Raw genomic sequence first — 10,049 nt, forward strand, 5'->3', positions numbered from 1 at the left:
CCTCTGTTGGCTGGTGTCTCAGCTGGCTCAGGCCCCCGTGTCCCTCCCGGACCCTATGCCTTTACCGGGGGGGGGGGGTCTGCCCCAGCAGTACCCCCACTCTCTGGGTCTCCTTTCCCAGGGGAACCCCCAAGCCTCTATACCCACCTTGCCTCAGTGGCTACTGCCAGTCATCATCTAGCCCCCGCTCCCTGGGGCAGACTGCAGGCTGTAATGGCCACTCATCACTGACAAGGGGGTGGGACCTGCTGCCTCTGCCTGTTCCCGGGCTGCACCTCTGTAGCCCCAGTACCTTTGATAGGCCTTACCCAAGGCCTCAGCCTGGGGGGTTGCCAGGCTGGAGCTCCCCAGCTCCTCTTGCCTTTCCCCAGTGCTGCTCTGCATCAAGTGCCCTCTGTTCCCAGGCAGCCGGGGCCTTCCCACTCCAAGCTGGAGTGAGACTGAGCCAGCTCCTCCCTTAGCCCTTATATCAGGGCCAGCTGTGGACTGATTGGGTGTGGCCCCAGCTGTGGCTGCTTCCCCAGTCAGCCTCCCTTTTCCCCCAGGAGGGGGGTATCTGCCCCGCTACAGATGGGGACAGAGCAAGAGGAACCCTCTGGCAGCCAAGCTCCCCTCACCCCCACCCCGTCCTCTTCCTCCCCCCTTGAGTGTGCCACATCACCGCTGCTGCTCCACCTACCTCCCAGCGCTTCTTGCCCAGCTGCTGCCAAACAGCTGTTTGCACACACTGGGAGGGAGGGCGGCGGGAGCAGGAACGTGGTGCGCAGGGGTGGCTCTACCAATTTTGCCGCCCCAAGCAGTCACCGCTGAATTGCACCATGCCCGGAAGAGCAGCGGAGCTGCTGCCGAATTTGCCGCCGTTGGACATGGACTGCTGTCCCATTCTGAATGCTGCCCCAAGCGCCTGCTTGGAAAGCTGGTGCCTTGAGCCAGCCCTGGTGGCGCATTCAGAGGAGGAGGTGGGGCTGGGGCGGGGATTTGGGGAAGGGGTTGGAATAGGTGCGGGAAAGGGGTGGGAAGAGGCGGGGCAGTGGCGGGGCCTCACGGAAGGGGTGGAGGTTTCCATGAGGTGGCCCTCGTGGTGATCTGAGTTTGAGATCGCTAATCTAGACCATTCCTGACACTTGTTTGTCCAACCCACTCTTAAAAATCTCCACTGATAGAGATTGCCTTCCGTGGGCAATTTATTCCAATACTTAACCACCCTTGACAGTTTGGAAGTTTTTCATAATGTCCAACCTAAACCTCCCTGGCTGCAATTTAAGCCATTGCTTCTTGTCCTATCCTCAGAGGTTAAGGAGAATAATTCTTCTCCCTCCTCCTTGTAACAACCTTTTATGTACTTGAAAATGGTTATCGTGTTTCAGTCTTCCCTCATAGGTCATGTTTTCTAGACCTTTAATCATTTTTGTTGCTCTTCTCTGGACTTTCTCCAATTTGTCCACATCTTTCCTGCAATGTGGTGTCCAGAACTGGACACAATACTCCAGTTGAGGCCTAATCAGCCTGGAGTAGAGAGGAAGAATTACTTCTCGTGTCTTGCTTACGACACTCCTGTTAATGCATCCCAGAATTATGTTCCCTGTTTTTGCAACAGCGTTACACTGTTGACTCATATTTAGCTTGTGATCCACTATGATCCCAGATCCCTTTCCGCAGGACTCCTTCCTAGGCAGTCAGTTTCCATTTTGTAAGCCACCTCATTAGCGCAGTAGGTAGCGCGTCAGTTTTATAATCTGAAGGTTGTGAGTTCGTTCCTCACATGGGGCAGCAGTTGTTTTTGGTGGGGAGGGATAGCTCAGTGGTTTGAGCATTGGCCTGCTAAACCCAGGGTTGTGAGTTCAATCCTTGAGGGGGCCATTTGGGGATCTGGGGCAAAAATTGGGGATTGGTCCTGCTTTGAGCAGGGGGTTGGACTAGATGACCTCTTGAGGTCCCTTCCAACCCTGATATTCTATGTGCACCTGATTGTTCCTTCCTAAATGGAGTATTTTGCACTTGTCCTTATTGAATTTCATCCTATTTACTTCCAATCATTTGTCCAGATCATTCTGAATTTTAACCCTATCGTCCAAAGCACGTGCAACCCTTCCCAGCTTGGTATCGTCCTCAAACTTTATAAGTATACTCTCTATGCCATTATCTAAATCATTGATGAAGATATTGAACAGAAACATACCCAGAACTGATCCCTGCGGGATCCCACTCATTATGGCCTTCCAGCATGACTGTGAACCACTGGTAAGTACTCTCTGGGAATGGTTTTCAAATCAGTTTTGCACCCACCTTATTGTAGCTCTATGTAGGTTGTATTTCCCTTATTTGTTTACGAGAAGGTCATGCTAGATAGTATCAAAAGCCTTACTAAAGTCTAGATATACCATGTCTACCACTTCCCCCCATCCACAAGGCTTGTTACCCTGTCAAAGAAAGCTATCAGGTTGGTTTGACACAATTTGTTCTTGACAAATCCATGCTGACTGTTACTTATCACCTTATTTTCTTCTAGATGTTTGCAAATTGATTGCTTAATTATTTGCTCCATTATCTTTCCGGGTACAGAAGTTAAGCTGACTGGTCTGTAAATTCCCTGGGTTTTCCTTTTTTCCCTTTTTATAGATGGGCACTATAATTGCCCTTTTCCAGTCTTCTGGAATCTCTCCCGTCTTTCATGACGTCTCAAAGATAATTGCTAATAGCTCAGATATCTCCTCAGTCAGCTCCTTGAGTATTCTAGGATGCATTTTATCAGGCCCTGATAACTTGAAGACATCTAACTTTTCTAAGTAATTTTTAACTTGTTCTTTTCCTATTTTTGTCTCTAATCCTACCTCATTCACTATGGCATTCACTATGTTAGATGTCCAATCACCACCAACCTTCTTGGTGAAAACTGAAACAAAGAAGTCGTTAAGCACCTCTTCCATTTCCACATTTTCTGTTAGTGTTTTTCTCCCCTTGCTGAGTAATGGGCCTACCTGGTCCTTGGTCTTCCTCTTGCTTCTAATGTATTTGTAGAATGTTTTCTTGTTAGCCGTTATATCTCTAGCTAGTTTGATCTCGTTTTGTGCCTTGCCTTTCTGATTTTGTGGAGAGAGGTAAATAGTGGTGTCCCCCAGGAGTCAGTTCTGGGCCCAGTGCTAGTCAACATATTCATAAATGATCTGGAAAGAGGGGTAAACAGTGAGGTAGCAACATTTGCAGATGATACAAAATTACTAAAGATAGTTAAGACCCAGGCAGACTGTGAAGAGCTACAAAAGGATCTCTCAAAACTGGGTGACTGGGCAACAAAATGGCAGATGAAATTTAATGTTGATAAATGCAAAGTAATGCACATTGGAAAGCATAATCCCAACTGTACATATAAAATGATGGAGTCTAAATTAGCTGTTACCACTCAAGAAAGAGATCCTGGAGTCATTGTGGATAGCTCTCTGAAAACATCCGCTCAATGTGCAGCGACAGTCAAAAAAGCAAACAGAATGATGGGAATAATTAAGAAAGGGATAGATAATAGGACAGAAAATATCATGTTGCTTCTATATAAATCCATGGTAAGCCCACATCTGGAATACTGCGTGCAGATGTGGTCGCCCCATCTCAAAAAAGATATGTTGGAATTAGAAAAGGTTTAGAAAAGGGCAACAAAAATGATTAGGAGTATGGAATGGCTTCCGTATGAGGAGAGATTAATAAGACTGGGACTTTTCAGCTTGGAAAAGAGACAGCTAAGGGGAGCTATGATTGAGGTCTATAAAATCATGACTGGTGTGGAGAAAGTAGATAAGGAAGTGTTGTTTACTGCTTCTCATAACACAAGAACTAGGGGTCACCAAATGAAATTAATAGGCAGCAGGTTTAAGGAAGTATTTCTTCACACAACGCACTGTCAACCTGTGGAACTCCTTGCCAGAGGATGTTGTGAAGGCCAAGTCCATAATAGGATTCAAAAAAGAACTAGATAAAATCATGGAGGATAGGTCCATCAATGGCTATTAGCCAGGATGGACGGGGATGGTGTCCCTGGCCTCTATTTGCCAGAAGCTGGGAATGGGAGACGGGATGGATAACTTGATGATGACCTGTTCTGTTCATTCTCTCTGGGGCACCTGACACTGGCCACTGTTGGAAGACAGGATACTGGGCTAGATGGACCTTTGGTCTGACTCAGTAGGGCCATTCTTATGTCCCTACACACTTGTGTTGTTTGTTTATATTCATTCTTTGTAATTTGACCTACTTTCCACTTTCTGTAGGACTCTTTCTTGGTTTTTAGATCATTGACGATATCCTGGTTAAGCTTGGGTGGTGTCTTGCCATATTTCCTATCTTTCCTACGCAGTGGGGTAGTTTGCTCTTTCGCCCTTAATAATGTCTCTCTGAAAAACTGCCAGCTGTCTTCTATTTTTTTTCCCCTTTGACTTCCCATGAGATCTTACTTACCAACTCCCTTAGTTTTCTAAAGTCTGCCTTCTTGAAATCCATTATCTTTATTTTGCTGTTCTCCCTCCTACCATTCCTTAGAATCATGAACTCTATCATTTCATGATCACTTTCACCCAGCTGCCTTACACTTTTAAATTCCTAACCAGTTCCTCCCTATTTGTCAAAATCAAATCTAGAACAGCCTCTCCCCTGGTAGCTTTCTCTTCCTGCAGCTCCTATTGTCTGGGAACGGCAAACCGCGGCCACTGGGAGCTGCGAGCGGCCATGCAAATGTAAACAAACGGTCTGGCGGCCTGCCAGCAGATTACCCTGATGGGCCACGTGTGGCCTGCAGACTGCCCACTATTGCCGTAGGGTGTGAAAGTGCTATCTGTAGGAATTTGCTACCTATAGCAGCGACAGGTCCTACTTTCCTAGAAACTGCTATCTGATGTAGCTAATTCCTACAGATAGCAGCTTCGCACACTCTAGGGCAGGGGCAGGCAAACTTTTTTTGGCCTGAGGGCCGCACTGGGTTTCGGAAATTGTATGGAGGGCCGGTTAGGGGAGGCTGTGCCTCCCCAAACAGCCAGGCATGGCCCGGCTTCCGCTCCCTATCCCCCACCCCGCTTCTTGCCCCCTGACACCCCCCCGGGACTCCTGCACCATCCACCCCTGCCTGCTCCCTGTCCCCTGACAGCCCCCCGCTGTCCCATCCAACCCCTCCTCTCATTCCTGACTGCCCCCCGGGACCCTACCCCATCCAACCACCCCTTCTGTCCCAGGAACCCCTGCACCTGACTGCCCCCCGCCGCCCCATCCAACCCCCCCCACTCCTGATTGCCCCCCCAGGACCCCTGCCCCCATTCAACTCCCCCATTCCCCACCCTGACCCCATCCACACCCCCGCCCCCTCACCACCACCCCCGAACTCCCCTGCCCTCTATCCAACCCCTCCTGCTCCAGCCCCCTTACCACGCTGCCTGGAGCACCAGTGGCTGGCAGCACGACAGCTGGGCCGCCTGGCCGGAGCCAGCCACGCACCGCGCAGCACAAAGCACTGGCTCAGGCCAGGCTCTGCAGCTGTGCTGCCCGGCAGGAGCTCGCAGTCCCACCGCCCAGAGCATTGCGCTGGTGGCACAGTGAGCCGAGCCTGCAGGGGAGAGGAAACAGCAGGGGAGGGGCCGGGGGCGAGCCTCCTGTCGCAGGAGCTCAAGGCTGGGCAGGAGGGTCCCGCAGGCCGTAGTTTGACCACCTCTGCCCTAGGGTATGTGAAACTGCTATCTGTAGGAATTTGCTAGGTTAACAACGAGGAGTACTTGTGGCACCTTAGAGACTAACACATTTATTTGGGCATAAGCTTTCGTGCTGGTACAGACTAACACGGCTATCACTCTGAAACCTGATAAACTGAGTTGTCTCCAGCATTCTTAACAGCCTCATTAAGTACTTCTAAAATTGGCTTTGACCATGACGGGCTTATAAGGCTTTCTGCATGTCGGTTTCAGAGTAGCAGCCGTGTTAGTCTGTATTTGCAAAAAGAAAAGGAGTACTTGTGGCACCTTAGAGACTAACAAATTTATTAGAGCATAAGCTTTCGTGAGCTACAGCTCACTTCATCGGATGCATTTGGTGGAAAAAACAGAGGAGAGATTTATATACACACACACAGAGAACATGAAACAATGGGTTTATCATACACACTGTAAGGAGAGTGATCACTTAAGATAAGCCATCACCAGCAGCGGGGGGGGGGGGGGAGGAGGAAAACCTTTCATGGTGACAAGCAAGGTAGGCTAATTCCAGCAGTTAACAAGAATATCAGAGGATCAGTGGGGGGTGGGGTGGGAGGGAGAAATACGAAAGCTTATGCTCTAATAAATTTGTTAGTCTCTAAGGTGCCACAAGTACTCCTTTTCTTCATGGGGAAATAGTTTTACTTTGTGTAATGACTCATCCATTCCCAGTCTCTATTCAAGCCTAAGTTAATTGTATCCAGTTTGCAAATTAATTCCAATTCAGCAGTCTCTCGTTGGAGTCTGTTTTTGAAGCTTTTTTGTTGAAGGATAGCCACTCTTAGGTCTGTAATCGAGTGACCAGAGAGATTGAAGTGTTCTCCAACTGGTTTTTGACTGGCTGACAAAGGAGGTGCTGTCGTCATCATGAATAGGTAGGAGTGTGAACAAGAGGCTACTAGGCAGCTCTCCAACACCACTTTCTACAAGCCATTACCCTCTGATCCCACTGAGAGTTACCAAAAGAAACTACAGCATTTGCTCAAGAAACTCCCTGAAAAAGCACAAGAACAAATCCGCACAGACACACCCCTAGAACCCCAACCTGGGGTATTCTATCTGCTACCCAAGATCCATAAACCTGGAAATCCTGGACGCCCCATCATCTCAGGCATTGGCACCCTGACAGCAGGATTGTCTGGCTATGTAGACTCCCTCCTCAGGCCCTACGTTACCAGCACTCCCAGCTATCTTTGAGACACCACTGACTTCCTGAGGAAACTACAGTCCATCGGTGATCTTCCTAAAAACACCATCCTGGCCACTATGGATGTAGAAGCCTCTACACCGACATTCCACACAAAGATGGGCTACAAGCCGTCAGGAACAGTATCCCCGATACTGTCACGGCTAACCTGGTGGCTGAACTTTGTGACTTTGTCCTCACCCATAACTATTTCACATTTAGGGACAATGTATACCTTCAAATCAGCGGCACTGCGATGGGTACCCGCATGGCCCCACAGTATGCCAACATTTTTATGGCTGACTTAGAACAAGGCTTCCTCAGCTCTCGTCCCCTAATGCCCGTACTCTACTTGCGCTACATTGATGACATCTTCATCATCTGGACCCATGGAAAAGAAGTCCTTGAGGAATTCCACCAGGATTTCAACAATTTCCATCCCACCATCAACCTCAGCCTGGACCAGTCCACACAAGAGATCCACTTCCTGGACACTACAGTGCTAATAAGCGATGGTCACATAAACACCACCCTATATCGGAAACCTACTGACCGCTATTCCTACCTACATGCCTCTAGCTTTCATCCAGATCATACCACTCGATCCATTGTCTACAGCCAAGCGCTACGATATAACCGCATTTGCTCCAACCCCTCAGACAGAGACAAACACCTACAAGATCTCTATCATGCATTCCTACAACTACAATACCCACCTGCTGAAGTGAAGAAACAGATTGACAGAGCCAGAAGAGTACCCAGAAGTCACCTACTACAGGACAGGCCCAACAAAGAAAATAACAGAACGCCACAAGCCGTCACCTTCAGCCCCCAACTAAAACCTCTCCAACGCATCATCAAGGATCTACAACCTATCCTGAAGGACGACCCATCACTCTCACAGATCTTGGGAGACAGGCCAGTCCTTGCTTACAGACAGCCCCCCAACCTGAAGCAAATACTCACAAGCAACCACACACCACACAACAGAACCACTAACCCAGGAACCTATCCTTGCAACAAAGCCCGTTGCCAACTCTGTCCACATATCTATTCAGGGGATACCATCATAGGGCCTAATCACATCAGCCACACTATCAGAGGCTCGTTCACCTGCGCATCTACCAATGTTATAGATGCCATCATGTGCCAGCAATGCCCCTCTGCCATGTACATTGGTCAAACTGGACAGTCTCTACGTAAAAGAATGAATGGACACAAATCAGACGTCAAGAATTATAACATTCAAAAACCAGTTGGAGAACACTTCAATCTCTCTGGTCACTCGATCACAGACCTAAGAGTGGCTATCCTTCAACAAAAAAGCTTCAAAAACAGACTCCAACGAGAGACTGCTGAATTGGAATTAATTTGCAAACTGGATTCAATTAACTTAGGCTTGAATAGCGACTGGGAATGGATGAGTCATTACACAAAGTAAAACTATTTCCCCATGGTATTTCTCCCCCCCACCCCACCCCCCACTGTTCCTCTGATATTCTTGTTAACTGCTGGAATTAGCCTACCTTGCTTGTCACCATGAAAGGTTTTCCTCCTTCCCCTGCCCCCCCCCCCGCTGGTGATGGCTTATCTTAAGTGATCACTCTCCTTACAGTGTGTATGATAAACCCATTGTTTCATGTTCTCTGTGTGTGTGTATATAAATCTCTCCTCTGTTTTTTCCACCACATGCGTCCGATGAAGTGAGCTGTAGCTCACGAAAGCTTATGCTCTAATAAATTTGTTAGTCTCTAAGGTGCCACAAGTACTCCTTTTCTTTTTGCATGTCGGTGCAATCCAGAGGATTGGTGTTTTGCAGCCTTTTCACATAGTTTGTCCGCATTGGTTTTGCTGATCGGTCTGGCAAACCAAGCTCCACCACTTTTACTATATAAATCCATGGCATGCTCACATCTTGAAATACTGTGTGCAGTCCTTTTCGCCCCATCTCAAAAAAGTTAAATTGGAGTTGGAAAAGGTACAAAGAAGGGCAACTAAAATGATTAGGTGTATGGAACAGCTTCTGTATCAGGGGAGATTAAAAAGACTACGGGACTTTCTGGTTTGGACAAGAGACTAAGTGGGGGATATGATAGAGGTCTATAAAATCTTGACTGGTGTGGAGAAAATGAAAAGCTCCCTCACATAACACAAGAAGTAGGCGTCACCCAATGACATTAATAGGCCGCAGATTTAAAACAAACAAAAGGAAGTACTTCTTCACACAATGCATAGTTAACCTATGGAACTTTTTGCCAGAGGCTGGTGTGAAGGCCAAAACTAGAACAGGATTCAAAAAAAGAACTAGATAAGTTCATGGAGGATGGGTCCATCAATGGCTACTAGCCAGGATGGGCAGGGATGCAACACCATGCTCTGAGAGCCTCTGTTTGCCCGAAGCTGGGAGTGGACGACGGGATGGATGACTCAGTAATTGCCCTGTTCTGTTAATTCCCTCTGAAGCACCTTGCACTGGCCACTGTCAGAAGACAGGATACTGGGCTAGATGGACCATTGGTGTGACCCAATATGGTGACTGTTATGTAAAAATTAATCATAATAAAAATGTTTAGTACAGAAACTCCCAACACCAGCCAAAATCGATCCCTTGCGCAACGCAGCTCTGTCTGCTGGATACCTTGGCAGAATAGGGGAATTCATGTCAAGACGGTCTGGTCTTGAAGCCTTTCCCCCCACCCCGGCTCATCGCGAGCTGCCAGGGCGGAGCTCAGTCAGACCTGGCTTATAAATCACACATTTAAATGATACGGTTGGCCGACATCGCTGACACCAATGCGCTGACATTGTCAGCAAATCAGCAGCTGTGTGAGGAGGGCAGGCTTTGTTCCCACTGTCCTGTCTCAGGGCTCAGGTCTTTCGCCCCCCGCACTGGATCTGCTTCGACCGTGGGTCTTAATGTTTCCATTTCCATGCCACTTTCCAACCGACGGGTAAATTGGCAGCACTGCATGGGACTCGTTGACTACGGGGGGGGGGTGTTGGGGAAAGGCGGGGGGGGTGCACAGCCCCCTGGGGGGCAGGGCGGGGTTAGGGAAGGTTGCCCATGCTGGGCGCTGCTGTCTGGGGGAGGGGAAATAAACTAGCCCCTTTGCTCCCCCCCCATTTCTGCAGACACCGGG

General features: G+C 48.5%; 1 non-coding gene across 1 annotated transcript; it reads left to right on the top strand.

Moving 5' to 3' along the window:
* The first annotated feature begins 1,697 nt into the window (after positions 1–1,697).
* Positions 1,698–1,770, top strand: TRNAI-UAU. The gene has a single exon. It is a non-coding gene; the product is annotated as a tRNA-Ile (tRNA).
* Positions 1,771–10,049: the final 8,279 nt, after the last annotated feature.

Source organism: Dermochelys coriacea, chromosome 2 (genome assembly GCF_009764565.3).
Source record: "Dermochelys coriacea isolate rDerCor1 chromosome 2, rDerCor1.pri.v4, whole genome shotgun sequence".
NCBI lineage: Eukaryota > Metazoa > Chordata > Testudines > Dermochelyidae > Dermochelys > Dermochelys coriacea.